The following is a 24,753-nucleotide window of genomic DNA, read 5'->3' as shown; positions in this document are numbered from 1 at the left end:
ATTGGTCTGCTTCCTAATCTCTGGGGAAAAGCATCCAGTCTTTCACCATTGAGTATGGTGTTTGCTGTAAGTTTTTGCAGGTGTTCTTTCTTGAGTTGAGGGAGGTTCCCACTCTTCTTTGTTTTCTGAAGTTTATATTATAAGTGGTTGTTTACTTTTGTTAAATGCAGTTTTTGAATCAATTTAATAAGACAGTTTGCTTTTCCTTCTTTTGTCTGTCAACAGTCTGGATGACATTGATTGAAATTTGAGATAGCCTTCTATCCCTCATTCTATACCCCCATTGGATCACGGCATACAATTATTTTTGTCTCTTGCTGAATTTTTTTTTTTCCTTGCTGATTTCTATTGCTAATATTTTGTTAACAATGTTTGCTTCTTCATGTGGGATTTAGTTGGTAGTTATCTTTATCTTTTCTTTTCTTCTGAAAGCTTTGTCTCCTATTGTCTCACGGTAATACTGGCCTCATACATTGAGTTGGGAAGTGTTCCCTCCTTTTCTTTGGTCTAAAAGAAATCATGTCAAGTTGCTGCTAAATCTTCTTTGTATGTTTGTTCATTTAGTCAGTTCAGTCGCTCAGTCATGTCCGACTCTTTGCCACCCCATGGACTGCAGTACTCCAGGCTTCCCTGTCCATCACAAACTCCCAGAGCTTATTCAAACTCATGTCCATTGAGTTGGTGGTGCCATCCAACCATCTCATCCTCTGTTGTCCCCTTCTCCTCCCGCCTTCAGTCATTCCCAGCCTCAGGGTATTTTCCAATGAGGCAATGCTTTGCATCAGGTGGCCAAAGTATTGGGAGTTTCAGCTTTAGCATCAGTCCTCCCAATGAATATTCAGGACTGATTTCCTTTAGGATGGACTGGTTGGATCTTTTTGCAGTCCAAAGGACTCTCAAGAGTCTCCTCCAATGCCACAGTTCAATTCTTTGTCCCTCAGCTTTCTTTATAGTTCAACTCTCACATCCGTATGGCTTTTGAAAAGCCAAAGCTTTGACTAGACGGGCCTTTGTTGGCAAAGTAATGTCTCTGCTTTTTAATATGCTGTCTAGGTTGGTCATGACTTTGCTTCCAAGGAGCAAGCGTCTTTTAATTTCATGGCTGCAGCCATCAGTGCAGTGATTTTGGCGCCCAAAAAAGTAAAGTTTGTCACCATTTCCATTGTTTCCCCATCTATTTGCCATGAAGTGGTGGGACCAGATGCCATGATCTTAGTTTTCTGAATGTTGAGTTTTAAGCCAGCTTTGTCACTCTTTCACTTTTAGCAAAAAGCTCTTTAGTTCTTCTTCGTATGTTTATTAGGTATGTCTAATACCACTGTTGTGACTTTGTTACACTAACGTTTGTTAAGTCAAGGTCGTCAGTGATGGACGTTATGTCACAACTCAATAGAAGACTGCAAGGGAAAGCAAAATGGAAGTGTGTTTTACTCACACATCCTGGAGGAGCTGCAAGGCAAACGTCAAGGGCTCAAGTGGGAAGTCAGTGCAAGGTGTAGAGAGCGGGGCAGGGACGGCCTGGGGCTTGTACCTTCATTAGGCTCTGTAGGACTGTGAAGAAAGCTCAGTGCTGAAGAATTGATGCTTTTGAACTGTGCTGTTGGAGAATACTGTTGAGAGTTCCTTGGACTGCAAGGAGATCCAACCAGTCCATTCTGAAGGAGATCAGCCCTGGGATTTCTTTGGAAGGAATGATGCTAAAGCTGAAACTCCAGTACTTTGGCCATCTCATGCGAAGAGTTGACTTATTGGAAAAGACTCTGATGCTGCGAGGGATTGGGGGCAGGAGGAGAAGGGGATGACAGAGGATGAGATGGCTGGATGGCGTCTCTGACTCGATGGACGTGAGTCTGAGTGAACTCTGGGAGTTGGTGATGGACAGGGAGTCCTGGAGTGCTGCGATTCATGGAGTCGCAAATAGTCGGACACGACTGAGTGACTGAACTAACTAACTAACTAGGCTCTGTAGATGGAGTTCTCTGGGGTCCAGGGTTAAGGCTGGATCGAACTTTATTCTTTATCCTGAGAGTGTAATGTTCCATGAAACACAGGGCCACTCTGCTACGTGTGTTCAGTGACAGGCAAACATTATTAGAGCACTTAGTGTTTTCTAATTAACCAATTTGTTTCCTTTCTGCTCTGTGTGAATCTAAACACGCTAAAATATTTCTCTAATTTAATACAGATATTCTGATTCTTGGATCAAGGTAGGTAATAAAAGAACTCGTCTTGAAATGTTCTCTATTCATTGCATCCTACTTAAAAGTGAGAGAGAGGCATGGTGACAGATGTCATTTCTGGCTACAACAGTCTCCCCGTTCTCTACTCCACACCAGGCAACGGAAGGGGTGACCCACAGCTGTCTAAGTCAAGTCACTGTCCCCTGGGCTGAACAGGATGGCAAGTGGAAGCTCTATTATGATACAAATAATTAGAAAATGCACACATACAGACAGGAAAATTTCAATTAGCATCCTTATCAGAATAATTTTAAAAGGTATTTTTTGGAGTCCAAAGCCACCAATCAAATACATCACTACTTAATCATGCATAAGCAAACAGCTCAGCACTCATCTGCATCCAGATCTCCACCCTCTCACTTCGTGTTTCCCTTTCATTTTGTTTGTCTATCTGTCCCTCTCTGCTGTCCTACCTCTTTGCACATTGTTCCCCCTCAACCTTTCTGAACTGTTTCCTTGTGTCCCTCACTTTCAGTCCTGCAGGTTACCACCATTGAATCCGTGACATGCCCTTCATCCCCACTCTGCCCAGCCTCTGGTGGCAAAACTACCTTTCCACCCTCTCTTCCTCTGCTTACTTTGTTCCCGCTCTAGCCCTTCTCCTCTCCCAGCATCAAGTCTCTCCCTAGGCCATGTCTTCCACCCTTTTATACCCTCACTATACTGATCAGCCTTGGAGCAGGAAATGGCAACTCACTCCAGTATTCTCGCCTGGAGAATTCCATGGACAGAAGAGCCTAGTGTACTACAGTCCATGGGAATCACAAAAAGTCAGACACGACTGACTAACCTTCTCTTTTCATACTGATCAGGGGCTCCTCTCCTATTCTGTCTTTACTCCTTCATGTCCCAAGAGATCCCAAATTTCTTTCACTTTGTTTTTTACCACCTGCTTCTTTCAGTGTTTATTCTTTCATTCTTACCATCTCTTTGCAAAACACCCATCCTCCACACTGTCTTCTGATCTCACCCACTCTTCTTTTCTCCTCATGTTTCTATTTCTCTCAGTCACTCAGGCTCCTGACCCCTCTTGCCCACACTTTCAGAGTAGGTGGAATGCAGTAAGATGTCTGCCTCGTGAGAGCACTGATGAAATAAAAAGTCAACAATTTAAGGCAAGACAGGAAAATTAAACGCAAACTTTCCCTCTGCCCATTTTGGCCCCCTCCCTCCTCTCCCGTGAGCCCTCTGTTAACCAGACCTCGATGGAAGAACCTGCTCAAATGTAAAGATCAATTTTTCTTCCTCTGGCACCAAGCCACATCACTCCTTAGAAGACAACATTCTCAATATTCTAAAGGATCACAATGAGACGGAAGGTGGCAGGGCACAACCATTAAAAGAAGTGAGGGGACGGGATGACACAGTCATTGAGAAAAAAAGGATATGACAAAAAGTAGTTAGAACCCCAACGAGGCCCAAGATGGCGGAAGAGTCTACTTCCAGTTGACCTTAAGCCTCATTACACTCTCACTCTAACACATCACCTAAACGACACACCCACAGGCACAATGATAGTTCACAGGATAACCATAAAAGGCCAAAAAGCAGGCAGAGGCCCAATTCCCAGAAACCCTGCCCCTTCCTCAAATAGAATCTTCTTCCCATCTACTTTTCCTTCATTGAATACTCTTTGACTGTGTGTATCTCACATAAACTATGGAAAATTCTTCAAGAGATGGGAATACCAGACCACCTGCCATGCGTCCTGAGAAATCTGTAGGTCAGGAAGCAACAGTTAGAAGTGGACATGGAACAACAGACTGGTTCCAAATAGGGAAAGGAGTACGTCAAGAGTATATATTGTCACCCTGCTTAACTAACTAATATGCAGAGTATATCATTCAAAATGCTGGGCTGGATGAAACACAAACTGGAATCAATGCTAGGAGAAATATCAATAACTTCAGATATGCAGATGACACCACCCTTATGGCATAAAGTGAAGAACTAAAGAGCCTCTAGATGAAAGTTAAACAGGAGAGTGAAAAAGCTGGCTTAAAGCTCAACATTCAGAAAACTAAGATCACAGCATTCTGTCCCATCACTTCATGGCAAATAGTTGGGGAAACAGTGGAAACAGACACTATTTTGGGAGCTCCAAAATCACTGCAGATGGTGACTGCAGCCATGAAATTAAAAGACACTTGCTTCCTGGAAGAAAAGCTATGAGCAACCTACACAACATATTAAAAAGCAGAGACATTACTTTGCCGACAAAGGTCCATCTAGTCAAAGATATAGTTGTTGCAGTAGTCATGTATGGATGTGAGAGTTGGACTATAAAGAAAGCTGAGTGCCGAAGAATTGATGCTTTTGAACTGTGATGTCAGAGATGACTCTTGAGAGTACCTTGGGCTGCAAGGAGATCCAACCAGTCAATCTTAAAGGAAATAAGTGCTGAATATTCATTGGAAGGACTGAGGCTGAAGCTGAAACTCCAGTACTTTGGCCACCAGATGCAAAAAACTGATTCACTGGGAAAGACCCTGATGCTGGGAAAGATTGAAGGCGGCAGGAAAAGGGGATGACAGAGGATGAGATGGTTAGATGGCATCACTGACTCAATGGACATGAGTTTGAGTAAGCTCTGGGAGTTGGCAATGGACTGGGAAGCCTGGTTCACTGAAGTCCATGGAGTCGCAGACAGTCGGACATGACTGAGTGACTGAACTCAACTCAGAGCGTTACAGTAAGTGTATCTTAGCAGGTCTTTGAAAAGGAGTACCCATGCAAAGGAGCTTAGAGAGATTCAAGAGATACACCAAAAGCCCAATGAGTATCCATCAGAGTTTCTAGAAAGAGTTTATCATACTTTATAGGCCCTACTCTGATGCAAACCCTGAGGCCTCTGAAAATAATGAGAATGGTAAACATAACCTTTATTGGACAAAGCTCCCCAGACATCAGAAACTCACAAAAGTTAGATGGTCCATTTGGAATGACCCCTTCTCAACTGGCAGATGTTGCTTTAAAAGTGTTCAACAACAGGGAACAGCAAACGAAGCAAGAAGATGCAGGACTGAAAGCCACATTACCTGGTGGCAGCAGTGGACTCCCAGAGCATGAGTAACCTGAGGAGAGGTGAGCCACTGCGGGGGAGGGAACAACACGCTTAGTGTAAGGAGGGCACTGGAAAACAGACTGTCCTTGGCTAAGGAGTGAGAAGGAAAACAGTAACAGACAGGAGCCTGTCGTTGCAGTAGAAAGAGATGAACACTCTGATGATGCCCAGGAGCCCTGGGTACCTGTGACAGGGGGGACAAGCTGACTGACCTTCTGATAGCTAGAGTGCCGCATACTTGGTAGATACCAAGATGGCGCAGAGAACGACTCAGTCCATCCCGGTCACAAGAGTTTCTGGAGAAGTGCAAAGCTGTTCTTTCTTACAACCTCTGCAATGCCGATTAGGGGACCTCAATCTGAAACACAGTTTCTTATATATGCCAATGTGTCCAATCCTTCTTTTGTAAATTAAATGTGCAAATAATTTTTTCACCACAACAGCTTGACATCAGCATCCTGTCAGGGCACCCAGTAAGCAGGCAGATGACACTTGTGGACACTCTGGAGAAGGCGACTGATTCCCCCTCCCCAAGTATGCAAAAAGGTAAGGCAGGAAGTGTGCACTGACAGCACTCCAGGGAAGGCCGACAAACACGTGGCCAATACAAATCCTGTTATTAGGGACACTGGAGGGATTCCCTGGTGGTTCAGTGGTTACAAGTTGGCACTTCGCTGCAGTGGTCCGGGTTCAATTCCTGGTGAGGGAACTTAGGATCCTGCAAACTATGCAGGACAGCCAGAAAAAAGTAAAGGACACTGGGACACCTAATTTAAAACAGTACCTTCTGAGGCAAGAGACCCAAAGATCATTCAGACAATTCTTGAAAAGTTGGCTTAACTGGGACGAATTAAACCTTGTAGATTCCTATATAAAACCCCTATCCTCCCGAAGAGCTGAACTCTGCAGTGTACGAAACACTGTCCAAGACGTGAGGCCATTAGTGAGACAGCCCAAGATTTTCAGCCTGTAACAGTAATCCGTATATGTTCTGCTCACAACTACTGTGGGACAATACTGCGGGTTCTCAGTTCTGGGCTTGAAGGACACTTTCCCCTGCATTCCTACTGCAGAAGAACCACTGCAGCTGTCTGCTTTCTGGCGGCAGGACCCAGAAGCACAGGGAGTCCAACCGTACTGCTGGACAGTGTTGCCTCAAGGACTGAAGATTTCCCCTACCTTGTTTGGGGAAATGTAGGCTAGGCTTCTTACTCCAATGTTTGTCTATGACTTCATCAACATGTGTACTTGCCTACAAGCGAAATGTCTACAAAATACCATAGGAACCCTGAACTCAGCTGATTGTGGATGGTCGGCTCCCGAAAGAAGGCAACAAGCAACAAGTCATGTACCTGGGTTTCATCCTCTGCCTGACAAAAAATAGGCAACTACCAGCTTGGGAACACCCAAGATACACATAGCTGAGGGGCTTCTGGGAAAGGCAGGATTCTATCGAATTAGGATCTTGAACTCAGGCTTTAAAAGGATATATCTTGAGCTCTTTATTTTGACAAAAGAGCACCAAACAGCCTGTGAAATGAGAAAAACAAGGTTAGTCTCGGCTCCAGGTTTGGAAGTAGCAGACTTAAACCTTTCACACTGTAGGTCCATGAGAGACAAGGCATGAGTCTCAGATATTAATTCAAGCTCCGGGAAACATCCCTCGGCCCACTACTTACTTCTCAACTAAAACAGACTGTTCAGGGTGGCCCCCTAGCCTTCGACCTGTAGCAGCTCCTGCCACACTTCAGGAAACCGAGCAGTTCACCCTGGGGTGACACACCACTGTGTACATCTCTCACCATGTCCTTTCTTTGGGTTTCCCTGGTAGCTCAGTTGGTAAAGAATTTGCCTGCAATGCAAGAGACCTCGGTTCTATTCGTGGGTCGGGAAGATCCCCTGGAGAAGGGATAGGCTACCCACTGCAGTATTCTGGTCTGGAGAATTCCATGGACTGTATAATCCATGCGGTTGCAAAGAGTCAGACATGACTGAGCGACTTTCACTTCATTTCATGTCCTTTCTTCACTGGAACAAAAAGGGGGCTATTGGCTGACTTCTGGGAGAATGGGCAAGTACCAAGCCATTCTCTTAGGCAATTCCACTCTAAAACCTGAGGTCAATTTGGCCCTAAATCCAGTGTCACTGCTCCCGACAGCTGCTGCACAACCCCCTGAGGACAACTGCCTCAAATAGACCGGGCTCAACACACAACTCTTGGCTGAGCCGGATGTGGACCAGTTCATGGATGGAAGCAGCTTCATGGACCAAGGGAGGGGATGTATTCAGTATGTAGTGAAAACCCTTTGTGTTTTTGCCACACAGCCTACAAGATCTTCGTTCCCCAACCAGGGATCAAACCCGGACTCCCTGCAGAGGAAGTGCAGTCTTAACCCCTGGACTTCCAGGGAAGTCCTGTGGTGCTGACCCTTGAAAAGGTGGTAGAAGCAAAAGCCCTGCCCCTAGGGAGCTCAGCTCAGGAGACAGAAGTCACTGTTCTGACAACAGCCCTACGGCTCACTGAAGGCACGTGAGTGATACATACAGAGGCTCCTCCTCTGCGTTCTCTGTGGTGCCTGCTCCCAGCACCAACTGGAGAGAAGGGGGCTCCTCGCTTCGGACAATAAAGGCAGAAAACATGCTTTGAGATCCTGTCACTATGAGAAGCCATCCACAAGCCCTCACTGGTGGCCGGAGTGCACTGTCCAGGCCACCAGAAGGGTGAAATTCATATAATCCAAAGCAGCCAGGTAGCTGACCAAGCTGCAAAGGCAGGCCGCAAAGGCAGGCGATTCTCAAGTCATGAGAGGTTCACTACAGATCAACTTGTCAAAATACCAGGTGGTGTATCCAGAAAAGGAGTGGGCATTCACTCTGGATCACACCACACCTGGGGGAGATGTGTGCATGTGGAACTGTCCTGTCTCCTGAGGCCCTCTTGCACACTGTGCCACAGCATACTGTAACAGCACCCACACCAGGAGAGAAGCCACAACGGATTCACAAGTTCATAATGGAGCCTAACCTGGGGAAGACCATCCAGCGAGCCCCTCAGACTTGCATGATTCATGCTAAAAATAAAGACTGCTGTCAGACCTCCACAGATGGGGGCCCAACACAAGAACCTGGGTCGCCCAGGACTGGCAAGCAGACTAAAGTAAATCAAGTTGATAAGGATAGAGAAAAGGGACAGAGTAGGTCATTAAATAGTTATTCCCACTAGGGGATTGTACGTAAAGAAAAAAGTATGGGAGACTCTGTACGTTAAAGGATCAGTCAAGAAAGCAGGTTTTCTCAGCCACAAAACCATGTGGCAAAGGCGCAGGACCTGCCCCCAAAGAATAAAACAACGGTGGCATGAGCCACACATCCTGCCCGGTGGGCTCAGTAAGTTAATGACCCCCTAGGACATGCTTCTTTGTGCGCACTAAAAACAAAATATAAGGAAAAGGTGACATTATGCTGAAACCTGAGATGATTTACCAAATTTTGTGCATTTCCATTGAGCCGTTCGAGTCCAAGCTTGACCTTCTAAGTACAAGAAAATTCCCCCACCCAATGAGGAGGAGGAGCTGATGATGAAAGCTGACTTCTAATCAAGAAGGTTGAGCATAACTTTGCTAGCGGGTGAGATGAGTACAATTGTGCGGTAGTTTGAACATTCTTTGGCATTGCCTTTCTTTGGGATTGGAATGAAAACTCACCTTTTTCAGTCTTGTGGCCACTGCTAAGTTTTCCAGATTTGCTGGCATATTGAGTGCAGCACTTTCACAGCATCATCTTTTAGGATTTGAAATAGCTCAGCTGGAATTCTATCACCTCCACTAGCTTTGTTCATAGTAATGCTTCCTAAAGCCCACTTGACTTCACATTCCAGGATGTCTGGCTCTAGGTGCGTGATCACACCATCATGGTTACCTGGGTCATTAAGATCCTTTTTGTATAGTTCTTCTGTGTATTCTTGCCACCTTTTCTTAATCTCTTCTGCCTCTGTTAGGTCCATACCATTTCTGTCCTTTATTGTGCCCATCTTTGCATGAAATGCTCCCTTGGTATCTCTAATTTTCTTGAAGAGGTCTCTAGTCTTTCCCATTCAATTGTTTTCCTCTATTTCTTTGCATTGTCCACTTAAGAAGGCTTTCTTATTTCTCCTGGCTATTCTTTGGAACATTTTATTCAAATGGGTTTATCTTTCGTTTTTTCTTTTGCCTTTCACTTCTCTTCTTTTCTCAGCTATTTGTAAGGCTTCCTCAGACAAGCGTTTTGCCTTTTTGCATTTCTATTTTCTTGTGATGGTGTTGATCACTGCCTCCTGTACAATGTCATGAACCTCCATCCATAGTTCTCAGGCATTCTGTCTATCATATCTACTCCCTTGAATCTATTTGTGACTTCCACTGTGTCATAAGAGATTTGATTTAGGTCATACCTGAATGGTGTCTCATGGTTTTCCCTACTTTCTTCCATTTAAATCTGAATTTGGCAGAAGGAGTTCATGATCTGAGCCACAGTCAGCTCCTAGTGTTTTTTTTGCTGACTGTATAGAGGTTCCCCATCTTCAGCTGCAAAGAACATAATCAATCTGATTTCAGTATTGACCATCTGGTGATGTCCTTGTGTTAGAGTCATCTCGTGTTGTTGTAAGAGGGCGTGTCAACTAAAAGAGATGTACAACTTGAGAGTTGCAAGTTAAGTTTTATTTGGGGAAAATGAGGACAGCAGCCAGGAAGACAGCATCTCAGATAGCTCTGACAGGTGTCCAGAGATCTTTGACTATTAAGACCTAGTCCAGTAATAGCACATTGAGCGGCGTATCAGCAAAAACCTTCTTCAGAACGGGGAATGAGCCTTCCCAGCAACGTGGGACCATATGGTCATGAAATGCCCTGCAAAGTATGGTCATATTTGCTAAATGGTCATATCAATAGAGTAGTCTGAGCAGTCTGAGAGACTGCTCCAAAGCAGCAGTGGGGGAAGTTCAATATATAAGGTTTTGGTGAAGGGGAAGTTCAATACCATGAAGCACTCATTTCACAAAAGGTTTTCGGTTAGTCATGAGGATCTGATGTCACCATGAAGGAATTTAGTGCTTCTTTGGATAGGAGGAGGTGCAAGGATTGAGATCATAAAATCTGTTCCTAAAAACATCCAACTCTCTACAGACCAGTCCTACCAGAGTCCCTGGAGCAGAGTGCCTCGCTCCACTCTGAAGTCCCTCTGAGGCTGTTGAAAGTCCATAGCTTTAGCAGAATGGGGTTCAATCTCCATGCAGGCAGAGGGTAAATGCCTTTGCCGTTCACTCATTGGCAATGCCCTTAATAAGTGACAATTTGTAGTTGACATGGCCCTCTTGTGGTCGTACATCCAATCATGTTTTGGGGGGCATTTCATGAACATTTTGTCTCGTGTTGCTGGGAAGGCTTGTTCTCAGTTGTGAAGAAGGCTTTTGCTGACAGGTCACTCAATGTGCTATTAGTGGATTAGGTCTCCATAGTCAAAGATCTCTGCAGACCTGTCTTCTAGTTATGGTCCAGGAAAGTATTCCTTCTTGTTGCATCTTCCCATATCTCAGTTCAATTCAGTCACTCAGTCGTGTCCGACTCTGCGACCCCATGGACTGCAGGACGCTAGGGCTCCCTGTCCATCACCGACTCCCAGAGCTTACTCAAACTCATGTCTATCGTGTCGGTGATGCAATCCAACCATCTCATCCTCTGTCGTCCCCTTCTCCTCCTGCCTTCAGTTGTTCCCAGCATCAGGGTCTTTCCCAATGAGTTAGTTCTTGACATCAAGTGGCCAAAGTATTGGAGTTTCAGCTTTAGCATCAGTCCTTCCAAAGAATATTCAGGACTGATTTCTTTTAGGATTGACTAATTTGATTCCCTTGCAGCCCAAGGGACTCTCAAGAGTCTTGTCCAACATGACAGTTCAAAAGCATCAATTCTTCGGCACTCAGCTTTCTTTATAGTCCAACTCTCACATCCATACGTGACTACTGGAAAAACCATAGCTTTGACTACATGGACCTTTTTTGATAAAGTCTCTGCTTTCTAATATGCTGTATAGGTTGGTCACAGCATTTCTTCCAAGGAGCAAGTGTCTTTTAATTTAATGGCTGCAATTACCATCTGCAGTGATTTTGGAGGCCCCCACCCTCAAAAAAACGTCTCTCACTGTTTCCATTGTTTCCCCAACTATTTGCCATGAAGTGATGGGACCGGATGACATGATCTTCATTTTCTGAACGTTGAGCTTTAAGCCAGCCTTTTCACTCTCCTCTTTCACTTTCATCAAGAGGCTCTTTAGTTCTTCTTCACTTTCTACCATAAGGCTGGTGTCATCTGCATATCTGAAGTTATTGATATTTCTCCCAGAAATCTTAATTCCAGCTGGTGCTTCATCCAACCTGGCATTTGGCATGAGGTACTCTGCATGTAAGTTAAACAAGCAGGGTGACAATACACAGCCTTCACGTACTCCTTTCCCTATTTGGAAGTAGTCTGTTATTCCATGTCTGGTTTTAAGTTGTTTCTTGACCTGCATACAGATTTCTCAGGTGGCAGATCAGGTAGTCTGGTATTCCCATCTCTTTAAGAATTTTCCAGTCTGTTGTGATCCACACAGTCAAAGGCTTTGGCATAGTCAATAAAGCAGCAGTAGATGTTTTCTGGAATGCTTGCTTTTTTGATGATCCAGCAGATGTTGGCCATTTGATCTCTGGTTCCTCTGCCTTTTCTAAATCCAGCTTGAACATCTGGAAGTGGAAGTTACTCCCATATCTAGAGTAACATTATTACAATCACTGATCACATATTGAGTTATACACTTGATCAACTGCTTCAAGTCCAGTCATCATTATTTTTGTTGGAGGCTCATACACTTGTTTTGGAGATGACAATGGTAACCCACTCCAGTATTGTTGCCTGGACAATCCCAGGGACAGAGGAGCCTAGTGGGCTGCCGTCTATGGGGTCGCACAGAGTCGGACACGACTGAAGCGACTTAGTGGCAGCAGCAGCAGTGATTGAAGGAGCTGAGAAAAAGAGCGAGCTGTAAGGAAGCATAGCCACTTAGGAGTGCCAGAGAGTTGGGAGGGAGGGAGGGCAGAGATGGAAGAAGAAAAGCAGAAATACAGGGAGATTGAGGATCACCAGGGAGGTTGGAGAGAAAGCAACTTGAAGGCGAACAGACGACAGAGAGAGGCGGGATGGGAGGCAGGGAAGAAGCAGAGAGGGGGACGGGCACAGCAGGAGAGCAGAGAAAGGGAGACATAGAAAGAAGTAGGGAAACAGATCAGCCAAATGGAGTGGAAACAGCTAGTGTGCAGGTGATGGTGGGGGCTAGATCCAGAAGAGTGCTGAATCAGTTGGGTAAGAATTATTAAGTCATTATACATTGATTTTTGGCTTTAAAATCTAATGCAAATCTTGCTTCTTTAAATTGTATAGATAAGAATGAGAATTGCAAAATTTCTGTCTGTGACGCATGTGTATTTTGTAAGTATTTGTATTAAAGAGCATGCATGTGTAGAGCCTATTGAGGTGTGGGCTGCGGCAGTAACTTGATTCTCTCAGGTGTGGGTCACCCCCTTCCCTATTCCTGGTGAGGAGTAGAGGTTATGTGAGAGAAGAAATGGGGCAAGAACTGACTGACTCTTACTACATGATGCCTTTTCAAGGAACTTTAAACATGTTCTTTGTGATGGTTTTACTTTTGACTTTCTGCTTTCTTTACATTTAATTATTTTTGTAGCTTGGGATAAAGACTTGTTCGTTCAATAGCAACTTTCTTTTAAACAATTCTGGAGATTTGTCTCACTTGGGACAACTTGCATAAATGTAGAGAATATTATAGTAAGTGAATTAAGACAGCCAGGGAAAGACTGGTATTATATGTCCTTCCATTATATGGAATGTAAAAAAAATGAAACTCACTAGGACCAGAGGGTAGGATGGTGGTCATCTGGGGCTGGGAGGTGGGGAAGATGGGGAGATGTTGGACAAAAGGTACGGACTTTGAGTTGTGAAATGAGTGTGTCCTGGGGAGGTATGCACAGCATGCTGACCGTAGTTAATCCTGTTCTGTTACTGCCTGCTGGGAATTTGTCAGGAGAGTACCTTGTCAGTGTTGTCACCACACACAGAACATGGGAATTTGGAGGTGATGTATGTGTTGGTTCATGGATTGTGATAAATGTTTCACAGTGTACACATGTGTCACATGCTCACACGGTGTATGGTGTGTATACACATATTCCTTTGGTGAGTCGGTTCTCCCCCATCAGACATGCTCCTGAGGATCTCGTGTGGTGCCTTGCCCCAGGAATATGCACAGAGCCACAGATGATTCCGATCTGGATCCTGCATTGCACACTAGGGCTCTTAGCCTCCACTTCTGAGACTGAGATCGGGCCCTGGGGGAGGGGAGAGCGCCCTGCTCAGAGTGGTGCTGGACCAGGGCCCGCTGTGTGACCTGAATGGGATCCTGGGGTCAGCAGAGGTGCCCCCTGCTGCTGTGTGCATGAGGCCTCACCACAGGGGAGTTTGGCCAAGGAAAGTGTGGGAAAGATCCCTGTTGGTCTCTCTGTGGCACTTGACTGTCCTGAATCCCTCCTGAGACAGTGGCCACAGAGGACTGTCTGTTCCACAGGGTGAGGGCTTCCCTGTGTGTGTGGTTGGGGCTCAGGAAAGGGAGGTGTTGACTCTAAGCCTTAAGCAGCATGTTTTCAACTTTCATGATAGAACTGTGAAGACTCATGATGAAGAGGCGCAGAAGAGGAAGAATAGGAATCAGGCATGGCTCTTTCTCAGGTAGGGTCATAGTCTCAGTGGATTCTCACATTGCCTTCCTGAAATGCTCCTCTCAGGATCGCTAATCGTGTCTGACTCTCGAGTGTCCTGTCTGACTCCTATACACGCACACTCACCCAGGGCCTTCCTTCAGGGCCTGTCGTCTCCACTTAGATCCCGTCTCCCCATGACCCGGTGACGCGGAGCTTGTGAGGAGGCTCCCCTGAGCACCACCCTGGACAGGGCTTCTCACGCACGGGTTCGAGACGGGGTCTCAGTGCTGTTGGGCAGCAGGGACTGTTTAGGGCCCATCTGGATGTGCTGTCTGCGCTCTGTCAACCAGGGTAAAGAAGCTGTATGTGGACCTCAGGTATTAATATGTACAGTACATGGTAAAATCTGCAAAAGAGGCCAATGAGTGGAAATCAGTTCTCACTTTTTATAGTACATTTAAAACGAAATGAGCACCTCCTTGAAAACCTAAGTATTTGGAATGGAGTGGAACGTTCAGAAAGAGTTGTCAGGGCTAGGGAGTGTTTCGTTACATCATCTAATTTAAACTGAAATCAGGCTTACTAAGATATTTTTCTTTCTTTTTTGACCACATGATGCATTCTCCAGTGTCTTAGTTTGCTGAGTAGGGATGGAACCTGAAACCCTGCAGTGGAAGTGAGGGATCTTAACCACTGGACCATGATGGAATTCTCCAACTTTACTAATCTTGATTCAGTATTTTCCTAATGGAATAAAATGATAAATTTTGGATTTTGTTCATAAGTACATACCTAAAATCACATTTTGATTTTTAAAATATATTTATTTCGTATACTGTATCTTTATTGCTTCAGTGTCTTTTCCCTAGTTCTGGCGAGTGGTGGCCACTCTCTGATACAGTGCACACACTTCTCATTGTGGTGGCCTCTCTTGTCTTGCAGCCTAGGGTCTAGAGCCCGCTGGCTTCAGTAGTTTCACTTCCTGGGCTCTAGATCTCTGGCTCAGGAATTGAGACTCACGGGCTTAGTTGCCCCCCAGCATGTGGGAACTCAGACCAGGCAACAACCCAGATCTCTTGCATTGCCCAGTGGATTCTTTACCACTTACCCGTAGGGAGAGCCACATATTTTTTTTTTTTTTTAACATATTTTTAAATACAGGTATTTTATAAAGATTGGAAGAAATCTTCTGTATGTTATTTTCTGCTTGTATTACTTTTTATTTTTTTTTGAACTAGAGTAAGATAATGTTGAGGCGTTCCTGGTAGTACAGTGACTAACAATGTGCCTGCCAGTGTAGGGTGCACGGGTTCCATCCCAGGTCCGGGAAGATGCCTCAGAGCAACTAAGCCCATGGGCCACAACTACTGAGCCTGTGCTCTAGAGCCCAGGAGCCTGCACACTCTAGAGTGTGTGCTCCAAAACAAGAGAAGCCACTGCAATGAGAAGCCCCTGCACTGCAGCTTTTACTAGAGAAAGCCCACTCACAGCAACGAAGACCCAACATAAGCAAAATAAATAAGCTTTGAAAAAGAAATAGAATGTTGACATAGTTACTGAATGAAGAAGTAAAATGAAAGAAGAGAATGGGAACCCACTCCAATATTCTTGCCTGGAGAATTCCATGGATAGAGGAGCTCGCGGGGCTGCCATCAGAGGGGTTACAAAGAGTCTGGCATGAGTAAGCAGGTAAACAACAACTTCTGCCCACAGCAGATTGAGCTCTGAAAAACAGATCTAAGCGTCTAACTGTCCTCTTGCTGTTTCTTCAGTGACTCTCTGTAGCTTTTGGAATCAAGTCCTAAATCCATAGATTTTAATCCATAAATTAGCCTCTGCCTGGCATTACCCCATGTACTTTTGCTGTGTGCCAGTCACACTGGCTGATTTCCTGTGCAGTAAATATCTTCCTGCCTCAGAGCTGCCACTGAGGCTGTTCTCTCTGCTTGCAACACTCTTCCATTTCCCGCCTTACCAATCCTAAGTGTTTCTTCCTCACAGAGACCTTGTCTGATTTCTCAGTGTATTGGAGCTTCAGCTTCAACATCAACCCTTCCAGTGAATATTCAGGATTGATCTCCTTTAGCATTGATTGGTTTGATCTCCTCGCAGTCCAAGGGACTCTCAAGAGTCTTCTCCAACACCATGGTTCAAAAACATCAATTCTTTACCACTCAGCCTTCTTTATGGTCCAGCTCTCATATCCATACATGACTACTGGCCCATAGCTTTACTATACAGACCTTTGTGGGCAAAGTAATGTCTCTCCTTTTTAATATGCTGTAGAAATTTGTCATAGCTTTAGAAAATAAAGACCTAAAATATATTAGAACTTGCAAATAGCAAGTGAAAGATTCTAATTATGTTCACGCTGAATATATAACCAACTTGAAATTACATTATGGGTATTATTTAGTGTAATTTCCTAAACAAGTTTTTGGGAAAGATACTTAACAGTTAGGCTTCCCTGGTGGCTCAGACAGTAAAGAATTCGCCTGCAATGCACAAGACATGGGTTCGATCCCTGGGTTGGGAAGATCCCCTGGAGGAAGGCATGGCAACCCACTCAAGTATTCTTGCCTGGAGAGTCCCACGGACAGAGGAGCCTGGCAGGCTATGGTCCAATGGGTCGCAAAGAATCCGACAAAGCTGCGTGACTAAGCACTTCCTCCAAAGTACAGAATAGAATATTTTAATGCAGTTCTCATCAAAAGAAAAAAAAAAAATGTTTTTTTTCCCTCCTATTTTGCTGTCTCTTTTTAGGTTATCTATACAAAATTATGGATGCTTGGTAAACTTACTGTGATAATCGTTTCACAGTATATGTATCACTTAATTTTTCTCTGTAGCTTAAACGTACACAGTGATATTTGTCATTGTAAGAGTTGCTTATACAACCCCCTTTATGTCACTGTTTAAAGAGTTGGGTTTAGAAAGGGAAATAATTAAAACCCGTTGGATAAAATAAACAATAACGCAGTTTATAATCATTTAAAGTGTCTTGCTCATTTTAAGGCTGTGGTTAGTGACCCAAATGATCACATCCCTTAAGTCCTCCATCTCAGACACCCAAGTGCTGACCCTCAGTTGGTTGAACTCAGCACTATGCTGAGTTTGCTGGTTTGTAGGGCGTCAGTAGGGAATAGCCCATTTCTACCCAGGGAGAGTTTTGTATTTGTAATATAGAGACTAGTCCCATTCTTGTTTATTAAAACTGCCCAAGTTCTGAGATCCCTGAATTGCTTCAGCCTCACTAGCAGGATCTGAGCACACCATGCTGTGAAAAACAGCTTTTTATTGAGAATAAACCCTTTTAGTCTTAAGAGGAAGTATCTTGGGTTCCGACATAAGTTGAAGCTTTTACCTAGCAGTGTTACAGAAGGTAACTTAGTGCTCTCAAGGTAACAGGCCCCGCCCCCCTCCGCGGCCCGCCCCTCCCACGAACTCTGTGCACAGCGGGTGCTCGCCCCGCCCCTGGTCGGAAGCCGCGGCTCTAATACCGAAAGCCCTTTCACGCAGAGCCGGAAGTTGAAGAGCGCGGAGCCGAGGTCCCCCGAGTGGCGCCTAAGCTTCCTTCTAGAGTAAGTTTGCAGAGCTCGCCACCCCTCCAATCCCCACCTCCGTCTCCGCTCACTCGTCCTCATGGTGTGCGAATTGCCAGCGACCTGAAAACCCTGGCACCCGGTGCTCGGCCCCGAATAGACGCTGCCGTTGCGGCCCAGTTATCTTTTCGTTTGGGTTTGAAGTGTTTCTGAGTCGGTTTCGGCGCTCTGTCCGCGTAGACACCGCCTCTGGCGACATTTTCCTGCTTAAAACCCTTTTTTACCTCTGGCCTCGCCAAGTAAAGCCCTCTCTCGGGAGTTGGAGTCGCGCCCCGCCGCTTCGCCTTCTCGACCGCTGGAGGCAGAGCCCGTCGCCCCCGCTCCCGGAGAGGCCGCGCCCCCTCCCTGGTCCCGGGATTCCGGAGAGCCCGCCTCGCTCTGAGCCCCGTCCCTCCCAGCCCCTCTGTCCTCGCGTCTCCTGAGGCCGGTCCTTCTTCCCTTCAGGCCTCCCCCCTTTGCTGTCAGCCCGTCCCCTCACCCCGCGTAGGGTAGGTGACCTGGTCCAGCCTTGTGACCGCCAGTGCTGTTCCATGCCCAATTCAACTCGGTCGGAAAAGGTGGTCTTCCGGTCCGGGGGCGTCGCGTTCTGTCGCCCACTCAGTAAATTCAGGAGGCAGGAGGATCAAGAGAAGCAGAGTCAGAAGGACTGAGAGAAATAATTGAAACTGAGGAGAAAAGCATCAGGGAGAACCAATGGGAATACTGAGAATGGCTGAGGGACTTGCAAAGGGATAATCAAGTCAAAGAGGTTAAGCCTTGAAAATAGCCAAGTGAGTAAAATAGAGAAGTATTAATAAATTAGAAAGTCAGATCTCCAGGGACTGGAAAGCAGCATAGGGAGAACTGCCCTGTATCAATGATGGGAGCGGGGAGGCGAAGGGCGATGAGGGACGTCAGAGGTGGAGAGTCCCTAACTGAGTTTTGGCCGGGTTTGAGTCCAGGCCTCTTGGGTTAGAGTCCGAGGTTGTGTTTTCATCCGGTTGGAGTCCCGCCACAAGGGTTCAAGTCTCAATGTGAGGTGGCCGGTTTTATAATGGTGCTGGCAGAGCAAGAGATAAGGAGCAGAGGAAGAAAGTGCTGGAAGGAAGCGTAACCACGTGGCCTGCTAGAGAGTGGGGAGGAAGGGAGAGTCACAGCGAGAGAAGGGGAGTAATCTGGAGCGCAGAGATGGAGCCCAAATGGGGGAAGAAAGAGGCAGACACAGGTATGGATTTTTGAAAGACTCAGGAAGGTTGGGGAGAGAGAGCATTTCGAGGGGGAACGAATTGCAGCTGCCTGAGACAGGACACGTGAGAGGCAGGAGATAGGACAGGAGCAGCAGAAGAGCAGAGGAGGAGAGAAAGAGACACGAAGACTTAGATGAAATAGGGAGATAGGTGAACAGAGGGGTAAGCTCGATCCAGGTGTGGCCAGTTGTTTGGATACAGATGATTTTTTTAGTTATAGAGAGGAGGCTGAGAATTTCAAAACTCTTGTCTATAAGGCTTGTGTCTTTTTTTATTACTGTGGCAGAAGATGACTTTTCATTTGCAAACCCTGTTGAGCCTGGGGCAGTGGCTTGATTCACTGAGTTGTGAGTGAACTCCTTCCCTTGTCCTATCATAAGATAGAGGTCAGGGAAGAAGACACCTGGAGCAAGAAATGACTGACTCTGTCACTCTGTGATAGCTTTTTTTTTTTTTTTTAATTTTTTTGGCTGTGTTGTCTTCGGTTCTGTGCCGTGGGCTCAAGAGTTGTGGCTCCCAGGTTCTAAAGCACAGGCTCAGTAGTTGTGCACAGGCTTAGTTGCTTGTACTTGTGGGATCTTCCTGAACCAGGGATAGAACCCATGTCCCCTGCATTGTCAGGCAGATTCTTGTCCACTGTATCATTATTGGGTAGCATTTTTAAACGAACACTTTTTTTTTTTTAATGGATTCACATTTTCTCCTTTCTATATATATGGTGCTTTTTGTGGCTTGGAATAGGTCTTAATTCATTCAGTTTCTGTAATCATTTTTAACTTCAGAAATAGGCTTTTTTAGTTTCCAGTATTCTACTCTTATCATCCTTTTCTGATTATGATTATTCTCAGTATTTTTTTAAACTTTTACACCAGATTTTTAGATTAAAACTAATTCACAATTTTTTCTTTAAAATTTTTTTCCGATTCATTCCTTGCCTGGGTGCTTTCTTCCCTTCGTCTTGTACATTTGAAATTTTCTTTGGTAAGTAGTAAATCATCTTAGACTATTTTGTGCCATACTTAGCAAAAATGTCACCTCGTTTATGAGTTCTTATGAGGTAAATGAACCTAGAGCCTATTATACAGAGTGAAATAAGTCAGGAAGAGAAAGACGAATACTGTATATTCCTGCTTATATATGGAATTTAGAAAGATGGTACCAACGATCCTACATGCAGGGCAACAAAGGGAGACACAGATGTAAAGAACAGACTTTTGGACTCAGTGTGAGAAGGCGAGGGTGGCATGATTTGAGAGAATAGCATAGAAACATGTATATTACCATGTGTAAAATAGAATGATCAGTGCAAGTTCGATGCACGAAGCAGGGCACCCAAAGCCAGTGCTCTGGAACAACCCAGAGAGATCGGGTGAGGAGGGAGGTGCAAGGTGGTTCAGGATGGGGGGGGACACGTGTCCAATTCATGTTGATGTATGGCAAAAACCATCACAATATTATAAAGTAATTATCCTTCCATTATAATACTTAAAAATGAGGAAACTGAAAAAATTAAAGTTAATAAGCAACGATCACCTCGCCTCCCTTTCTCTGAATTCAAAGAGAAATACATCTTGGATGGTTTTATGTATGGGACATTGTGTAATTAAACAGACATATTTTCAACTGTGGTTTTACCAAAGACTTGAATTGTGTGTATGTGTTTATGTGTGCACACACAAATGGATATTTCTGGTCTCAGCTCTTTACCAGAGAATAACGGAGGTATGACATTAGATCTTGTGAAATTAAAGGCATTTCTTTGAGAAATGGGAAAATAAAAGAACATTTAACATGATAAAACCAACAAAATAAAATGCTTCATTCTTTCCTTTCAAAAAAAGAAAAAAAAAAAAAAACAACACCTATTTTAACTGGTTAGTGTAATGGTCTGTTTTCTCCATTTTCTATGATCAGTGAAACAAGTGAGCTGTGAGGTGATATGAAGATGTTTCCCTCAGGTCCCTTTTTGACTTTTCTGTGCGAATGAGGAAGGATGGGCTGGATTGACGTGGGACTTTCCCACAGAGCCTCTCTATTCATGATGAAAAAGATTGCTCAGATCCTATTTCTAATGTTTTTTGTACTAGTGGATATATATTTGCAATTCTGTATTTTAAAAATATTTTACTGCAATCTTCTAATAAAGAATTACCTGCTTGGTATCAGTTTGACCCAATCTTGAAAGAAAAGTTTCTTTTGCTCAGATACATGACAGATGTTCCTGGTGTTAAATGGGATGGACATTAAGGACAAACTTGGCCCCCTTGCCCTTCAGCCTCCCATTTCATTAATCAGTTATACCTGGTTCTCTTCACTCAGCTCAGACCTTCTCATAACCGGCTTCAATCTGGGCCCGAGGGAGCCCACTTGTAACATGGAGATGAGAGACTAGACCGGAAACTCTGAGCGTGGGCAACACTGACCCCTGAAATGATTAGCCAAATTGGCTGTGTGTCTGTGTGTGGCAGTTCTGGTTTGGAGGGAGTGTCTGACGGTAATTAGAATTTTAAGTAGATCCCAGTCCTCCCTCAATGAAAAATAAAAAGGAAAACTGTAGGATGGAGGCAGGATCACAGGCTCAGAATTAGATGACTTCTATGAATAAGGCTAAATCTGAAGGGAGATTTTTTTTTACGTCCTGACATTCAGACCTCCACTGGCTTTCATTTGTTCTTGGGACAAAAGCTTGACTCCTCGCTGTGGCTCCACAGCCCTCTGTCAAGCTCAGGGCCCTGTAAGAGTCTCCAGCCTCATCCTGGGAGCTGACTGTTTGCTCGTGGTTCAGCCTGTCTTGGTCTCATTTACCTTTTCTCTGTTTCCAAATACCAAAACCATTTCTGTCTGACTTTGTAGTTCCTTTTCTCACCTTCAGGTCACCCTGGCTCAGGCCCTAGGTCACCCTTCAAGTCTAGGCTCAGAGAGGTCTCCCCGTCCCCTCCTAACAGTCTCTCTCATGTTACCCAGGTTTATTGCCTCTGTATCAGTTGCCATCAGCAGAAATTAATGCCCTTCTTCATGGGTTATTTTGAGTCCTTCCTGGTTCCCCTCTTTTTAGGACTCATAGTGTTCCTCTCGGAGAAGGCAATGGCACCCCACTCCAGTACTCTTGCCTGGAAAATCCCATGGACGGAGGAGCCTGGTAGTCTGCAGTCCATGGGGTCTCTAGAGTCGGACACGACTGAGCGACTTCACTTTCACTTTTCTCTTTCATGCACTGGAGAGGGAAATGGCAACCCACTCCAGTGTTCTTGCCTGGAGAATCCCGAGGACGGTAGCCTGGTGGGCTTCTGTCTGTGGGCTTCCGTCTAAGGGATCACACAGAGTCGGACAAGACTGAAGTGACTTAGAAGCAGCAGCAGTGTTCCTCTTCTTCCAAACATGGCTGCAGTACCTGATACTGGAAATGTCTTTAGATGACAGGACTATGGGTTGGGCTGAATAATCCCTAAGGAAAACCAGGAGAACAGGGCAGGTGATGAAGATATTTCCCATGTTCTGGACATTTCAGCTGTAATTGATCTTTACCCCATGTAGACTATGTAATTACTCAAAAGAAGAGCCAAGAAATATAGGAAAACCTGAAAAGCCCTATAGAATTGGTGTCCTCAAGCAGCAGGCTAAGATGTCCCCATGTTTAGTCTGCTGTGTTTCGTCCTCTGCAGCCCCCAGATCTAAGCTCTGTCCATCCAGTGACCAGTCACCATCATGGACAGCAGCTTTGCCTTCTAGGAGTTCATGTGCTGAGTGTCAGTGATTGTGATTTCAGTGCGCTGAGGATGAGCAGAAATGCAAAACCTAACAGGGCAGGAAGGAAACGCTGCCCGCCCTCCCCCCTCCCAAGGGCTAGAATATTTTCTAAGTAGGTGTGGGTGGGGAAAACAGGAGAGAGTGAGACCTGGAGACCCTTGCTTTGAGACTTCCTCATCTCAAATGCCTTTGTACCTGGACTCCATAGTGTCCCCAGGTGGTGGCAGACTTTCCCAGGAGGGCCAGTCTCTTGGTTTCCATACTGCACGTGCAGTGTCCTTTGTGTGGTAGCTGGTGGGCACTCCTCTTGTGATCCCCTTTGCCAAGAAACCCTGGTGCACTTTAGTCTTGCTTAGTCCAGTCATGCAGAGAGGAGAGGTAGGCAAATGGGGAAAGCGGAGGGAGCCTGGTGGGGTCTGCAGGAGGCTTGTGGCAGTACTTGGGGGCATCAAGGTGAGCCCAGTGAATGGAGCGTTCACCCATCCCAAGTGTAGTTGCAGCGACAAGGCGGGTGTGGATCTGTTGGAAAAGAATGTCTCAGTTCAGGCTGAAGAACCTGGGAGCGGGTTTGTTGGAGAGCCCGCATGGAATGGTTTGAGGTTCCAATGCCTTAGCTTGTGTTCCCGGGACAGCAGTGCTGAGGCTGACACTTGCCTGCACAGGTTTGATTTGACAACTCATGACCACACGTGAGCAGCAATGAAGGACGTGGAATTCACCCAAGAGAAGCCATTTCCACTGTTAGAACTGTGGCCTGGGCTGAGCCCGCAGGAACCTGTGGGTGCAGGAGGATGGGAGCCTTGGGCTTGAGGGGCTGGTTCTAGCAGGTGCCCCCAGCATCCACTCCAAGCCCTGGCTTTTGTTGGCTCTTTAACAGGGAGGGAGCATAGAGTAACAGGGAAAGTATCAGGTCGTTTTTTGCATCAACTTTGGTATCATTGTGTACTTGGGGTTGCTGGTGAAGAAAGGTTCACGTGCATTTGGGAAGATACCAAGAGAATCTGGAGTGTGTCCTTGGAAGATGCTGAGGTCTCAGTGGGCCACGTGCATCATTGGAATTATCCCTCTTTTTCGTAGTCTTTGGATATTTCATATTTGACCCGGATCACTCACTGTAAATGAAAATACCGTGTCTTGTGTCTGTGGATCCTTGGCTGTCCTCTTTTGTACTTTGCCTCATGCGTGAGTTATCAGGGCTTGAAATGCTTTGTGTTTGCATAAGAGGGTTAGAGGCTCATCATGGGCTCTGTGGACACTCTGTTGGACACAATAAAAGTTTGTAAGTTTGTTTGAGTCCCTCTGGGAAAATAGGAGTACTAAGCTTAAGATCACAGAATGCTTGTTATAAGGTGGTCCTGCTCAGCCGGGATCTCTGGGCCCAGTCTGCGAAGAGTCATAAAGTCCTGTGACGTAGGGGAAGATGGCTCCGAGAATCAGAGGGCAGCGATACCTCAGTGATCTGCAGCCCGGAGGCTGGTCCTCTAGAAGATGCAGCTGCAACTCTCTTGCTGCCAGGCCAGTGCTGGGTTCTCTGTTATCCACTCCTGTCCTCCCAAAATAAGCGCATACACAGGCACAGTACAGAAAACACGGAATCTTAACTGCACTGTTGGTGGTAATGTAAATGGTACTGCTATGTTGGAAACTAAAATGGAAGTTCCTTAACAAATTAATATAGAACAGGCCTACAGTCTGTCAAACCCATTTCTGACAGATATCCAAAGGGAAAGCAGTCAGTTTTTCAGGGATATGTCCGCAGTCCCATGAGTGTGACTGGATTTGCAGTAGCCAAGGCACAGACACAGCCCAGATGTCTCTTGACAAAAGAATAGGTAACAAAAGTATGGTATAGAAATATTTATTATATACTGTATATTCATGAACTATTTTTTCTCTGTATATAAAAATCAAGGATCTGAACTGAACTGAATGAACCTAGAGAACATTATGCCAAGTTAAAGAAGGCTGACAAAGGAGGACAGACACTGTATGTGGAAACTAGACTTGTCAAACTCATAGAGCTATCGAGTAATAAGGCTGTTACCAGGAGCTGGGTGGAGGGGGAAATGGGACACGGTTAGGCAAAGAGTAG

At 45.3% G+C, this 24,753-nt stretch overlaps 1 protein-coding gene across 4 annotated transcripts in view; it reads left to right on the top strand.

The window, feature by feature from the left end:
* LOC508131 (zinc finger protein 665) overlaps positions 1-24,753 on the top strand; it is a 78,533-nt gene that overhangs the window by 34,413 nt on the left and 19,367 nt on the right. For 2 of the 4 annotated variants that reach the window (XM_015458327.3, XM_010815380.4), the window contains exon 1: positions 17,610-17,667. The exons of the other annotated variants lie outside the window; for them this stretch is intronic. The gene's annotated coding sequence lies outside the window, so the exon portion shown is untranslated. Of the gene's footprint in view, positions 1-17,609; positions 17,668-24,753 lie in introns of those variants that run through there. 4 annotated transcript variants of the gene reach the window in all.

The sequence above is a fragment of the Bos taurus genome, chromosome 18, assembly GCF_002263795.3.
Source record: "Bos taurus isolate L1 Dominette 01449 registration number 42190680 breed Hereford chromosome 18, ARS-UCD2.0, whole genome shotgun sequence".
Classification (NCBI taxonomy): Eukaryota; Metazoa; Chordata; class Mammalia; order Artiodactyla; family Bovidae; genus Bos; species Bos taurus.
This window is presented reverse-complemented; position numbering and strand designations above follow the sequence as displayed.